The sequence below is a fragment of the Schistocerca piceifrons genome, unplaced genomic scaffold (assembly GCF_021461385.2).
Source record: "Schistocerca piceifrons isolate TAMUIC-IGC-003096 unplaced genomic scaffold, iqSchPice1.1 HiC_scaffold_961, whole genome shotgun sequence".
Classification (NCBI taxonomy): Eukaryota; Metazoa; Arthropoda; class Insecta; order Orthoptera; family Acrididae; genus Schistocerca; species Schistocerca piceifrons.
Window position 1 is genome coordinate 367,501 of NW_025729236.1, and position 5,000 is coordinate 372,500.

The 5,000-nt window shown below is 53.8% G+C and overlaps 1 non-coding gene across 1 annotated transcript in view; it reads right to left on the reverse strand.

Moving 5' to 3' along the window:
* LOC124774132 overlaps positions 1 to 1,649 on the reverse strand; it is a 1,909-nt gene extending 260 nt beyond the window's left edge. The window contains exon 1 of the ribosomal RNA XR_007015125.1: positions 1 to 1,649. This exon is cut by the window's left edge and continues 260 nt beyond it. This is a non-coding gene — a ribosomal RNA (small subunit ribosomal RNA).
* Positions 1,650 to 5,000: the final 3,351 nt, after the last annotated feature.

Here is a 5,000-nt window from a genome sequence, read left to right on the forward strand (position 1 = left end):
TCCCTAGCACGAAGGAGGTTCAGCGGGTTACCCCGACCTTTCGGCCTAGGAAGACACGCTGATTCCTTCAGTGTAGCGCGCGTGCGGCCCAGAACATCTAAGGGCATCACAGACCTGTTATTGCTCAATCTCGTGCGGCTAGAAGCCGCCTGTCCCTCTAAGAAGAAAAGTAATCGCTGACAGCACGAAGGATGTCACGCGACTAGTTAGCAGGCTAGAGTCTCGTTCGTTATCGGAATTAACCAGACAAATCGCTCCACCAACTAAGAACGGCCATGCACCACCACCCACCGAATCAAGAAAGAGCTATCAATCTGTCAATCCTTCCGGTGTCCGGGCCTGGTGAGGTTTCCCGTGTTGAGTCAAATTAAGCCGCAGGCTCCACTCCTGGTGGTGCCCTTCCGTCAATTCCTTTAAGTTTCAGCTTTGCAACCATACTTCCCCCGGAACCCAAAAGCTTTGGTTTCCCGGAGGCTGCCCGCCGAGTCATCGGAGGAACTGCGGCGGATCGCTGGCTGGCATCGTTTATGGTTAGAACTAGGGCGGTATCTGATCGCCTTCGAACCTCTAACTTTCGTTCTTGATTAATGAAAACATACTTGGCAAATGCTTTCGCTTCTGTTCGTCTTGCGACGATCCAAGAATTTCACCTCTAACGTCGCAATACGAATGCCCCCGCCTGTCCCTATTAATCATTACCTCGGGTTCCGAAAACCAACAAAATAGAACCGAGGTCCTATTCCATTATTCCATGCACACAGTATTCAGGCGGGCTTGCCTGCTTTAAGCACTCTAATTTGTTCAAAGTAAACGTGCCGGCCCACCGAGACACTCAATAAAGAGCACCCTGGTAGGATTTCAACGGGGTCCGCCTCGGGACGCACGAGCACGCACGAGGCGGTCGCACGCCTTCGGCTCGCCCCACCGGCAGGACGTCCCACGATACATGCCAGTTAAACACCGACGGGCGGTGAACCAACAGCGTGGGACACAAATCCAACTACGAGCTTTTTAACCGCAACAACTTTAATATACGCTATTGGAGCTGGAATTACCGCGGCTGCTGGCACCAGACTTGCCCTCCAATAGATACTCGTTAAAGGATTTAAAGTGTACTCATTCCGATTACGGGGCCTCGGATGAGTCCCGTATCGTTATTTTTCGTCACTACCTCCCCGTGCCGGGAGTGGGTAATTTGCGCGCCTGCTGCCTTCCTTGGATGTGGTAGCCGTTTCTCAGGCTCCCTCTCCGGAATCGAACCCTGATTCCCCGTTACCCGTTACAACCATGGTAGGCGCAGAACCTACCATCGACAGTTGATAAGGCAGACATTTGAAAGATGCGTCGCCGGTACGAGGACCGTGCGATCAGCCCAAAGTTATTCAGAGTCACCAAGGCAAACGGACCGGACGAGCCGACCGATTGGTTTTGATCTAATAAAAGCGTCCCTTCCATCTCTGGTCGGGACTCTGTTTGCATGTATTAGCTCTAGAATTACCACAGTTATCCAAGTAACGTGGGTACGATCTAAGGAACCATAACTGATTTAATGAGCCATTCGCGGTTTCACCTTAATGCGGCTTGTACTGAGACATGCATGGCTTAATCTTTGAGACAAGCATATGACTACTGGCAGGATCAACCAGGGAGCTGCGTCAACTAGAGCTGAGCAGCCGGCCGCCCGGGAGTGTGTCCCGGGGGCCCGCGCAAACACGCAAGCGTCCGCTCAATCATTCTGCAAACAGGAGGAGGCTGAGCTCCCCTGCACAATACACCTCGAAACCCTCTCAGGTCCCGGCGGCGCGCAGCGCCGTCCCAAGTACTTGGTCGGGTTCGAGAGAGGCGCAATCGCCCGGAGTTAGGCGAGTAGACGCTTTCGGTGCGACCACCCGTGCTCCCAACTGAGCTTGCCGCTGCCGACAGAGGCCCGGGAGCGTGCTGTCGTGGCATTGCCGGCGGGAGACAACACGCGCCACCTACGGTGACCGGCAGCTCCAACGCCAGCGCCACAGAAGGACAAAAGCCCCACTTGGGTGCCGAAGCGAACTCTCCCAGCACAGCGCACGCGCCAACACATCCGCACAGCTGCGATACAAACCACCAGCGAGAACCGCTGGGGCGACCGAGCAGCAGACGGCGTCGCGGCGCCGAGCGCCGGGCGGCGGCGCATCCTCAACGCACACAGTCCTCAATCGGACCAGCACACTGAAGATGTCCACCGCGCTTCGCACCGGGCCCGCGAGGACCTACTTTGGCCGCACGGCGCCGCGCGCAGGGTGCGCCGGCGCGCAGCTGCGACGCCTGCCGCGTCCGTCGGCCGGCGCGCCTGCCACTGGCCGCCCCCACCAGCCGGCTGTAGCGCGTGCGCCCACGCACCGCGCGGCCAGCACGCCGGGAGGCGCCCCCTCACCGGCCGGGGACGGTCCCACCCAGCCACCGCCGCGTATCGCTTCACACCCAGATGCCGTTCAGTTTCGTCGGCATGGTGGGTATCGCTGGAACAACCGGTTAGTACCTCAACCTACCGTCGCCATCACCGATTCACCCCTAGCGAGAACAACCGCACCACAACGGGTTACCATTTGTTAATTTGCGTAACTTCACCAGAAAACGTATGCGTCCATCGCCATTTGCAACTTCCACGATTATTGCATGCCTGTGTCAGGTGTCACACCACACTACGTCTGCCCACATACACGCAACAAAATGTGCACGCCTAGACAATACGTGGAAGGTGGCCCCCGTACGTATGCGATGTCCATTGCTCGAACGACTGTCAACCGGCCTCTGTAGCATGTCGCAGATATGGAACGCGGTGCACCATGCTATCACGGTGTGTGAGGAGAGACGACTAGGTCCGAATACATCAACAGACAGCTCATGCTGATCGCCATCCACGGCGTCCGTTCCTCCCACACGTCTCTATGGCGTACCACACTGCAATCCAGCTGTCATAGGGAGACGACACGTAGCTGCATGCACAATATTTGCACTGTATGGTCCGCCGTTTTTGGGCGCAGTCGTTGTACGGTCACACATGTGCCACGATGTATCATTCAGTACATAAGGACGAATGTGCAGTACAGATTGTGGTTTACGCGTACGACATCAGCGGACAGTTGACACAGGCCGCACCACAACGTAGCCTGAGTACGTCGCATGCGAAGGGCATTGAACATGCAAACTTCTCACCAACCAGCTTGCGAAGGCAGGGGGCAAGGTGGGGACGTGGGGAGGTGTGGGGGGGGGGGGGGGCGCGGCATGTACGTCCTGCTGCCATCCACATTACAGTGTACAGCAGGAGCATGTGGAAAGTCAGCAAGACTTGCAAGGTGTTTAACATGAAGCGATACACAGGGGAGCGGGCAGTGCGAGTAGCGAACTATATTGCGAGGGTTGCGGGTGGGCAACACTACACTAATTGAACGAGTCGTATAACAATTACAGAGCAGGTTTAGGCGACAACGTGGGTTACGTTAGCGGACAACGTGGGTTACGTTAGCGGACAACGTGGGTTACGTTAGCGGACAACGTGGGTTACGTTAGCGGACAACGTGGGTTACGTTAGCGGACAACGTGGGTTACGTTAGCGGACAACGTGGGTTACGTTAAGGCACAACATGGGTTAGGTTAAGGCACAACATGGGTTAGGTTAAGGCACAACATGGGTTAGGTTAAGGCACAACATGGGTTAGGTTAAGGCACAACATGGGTTAGGTTAAGGCACAACATGGGTTAGGTTAAGGCACAACATGGGTTAGGTTAAGGCACAACATGGGTTAGGTTAAGGCACAACATGGGTTAGGTTAAGGCACAACATGGGTTAGGTTAAGGCACAACATGGGTTAGGTTAAGGCACAACATGGGTTAGGTTAAGGCACAACATGGGTTAGGTTAAGGCACTACATGGGTTAGGTTAAGGCACAACATGGGTTAGGTTAAGGCACAACATGGGTTAGGTTAAGGTACAACATGGGTTAGGTTAAGGTACAACATGGGTTAGGTTAAGGTACAACATAGGTTAGGTTAAGGTACAACATAGGTTAGGTTAAGGTACAACATAGGTTAGGTTAAGGTACAACATAGGTTAGGTTAAGGTACAACATAGGTTAGGTTAAGGTACAACATAGGTTAGGTTAAGGTACAACATAGGTTAGGTTAAGGTACAACATAGGTTAGGTTAAGGTACAACATAGGTTAGGTTCGGTTACACGTTGTTGTAAGGAAAGGTGTAGGGGGGGGGGGGCGGGGGCGGCAGGTTCGTTGATAGTGATTATAGTAAGTGAATGCTTGTGACATGATCAGATTTGTCACGTCAGGATGCACCTTTGGCTTATTAGAGGCGGCGCTCCAATTCTATGCTTGTGTCACACCTGTGTCTTTGAGTCATGTCATTGTTTGTGCGCTGTGACAGGAGGTACTATTGTGATGTTGGGTGCACCGTTGTATAGGACATGTGTGGGTGTTGGTGCCTTATCTGCGCAATGGTGGATGTCGAAAGGGTGGGATATTCTATTTTCCGCATGGACCTCCTGGTCTGGTTGTGATAGTGTGGATTGTGTAATGTGGCGGAGAGGATGCACTGGATGTTGTTCCATGCTGGTGCTTACGTATTGTATGTGCGCCTGTTAGAAGCAGAGAGTGGTGCGTGATCAGAGTGTCTGGCTGACGTGTGGTTCCCATTGTGGGCAGACTCTTTCAGCATGTATACGGACAGTTGTATATATTTTCTGTAGTTTGATGGCTCTGCATTGATTACTAATCAGCGCCGTGTGTACGGGTAATCTGGTTCCAGTCCAAAATGTTCCATCTGTGTACATTAGTGACAAAGACTCCCCCCATGCAGTGGGGCTCGGTCTGTTATAACTCTTCCGCGTAATATATTTGCGCCACGTTTTTGCGACTGCGAGTGCGAGTGCGAGTGCGAGTGCGAGTGCAACGCGCATGGGGACCGACATGCTGATGGCTCGGTATCGGACGCCGTACAGTGAGCAACGCGA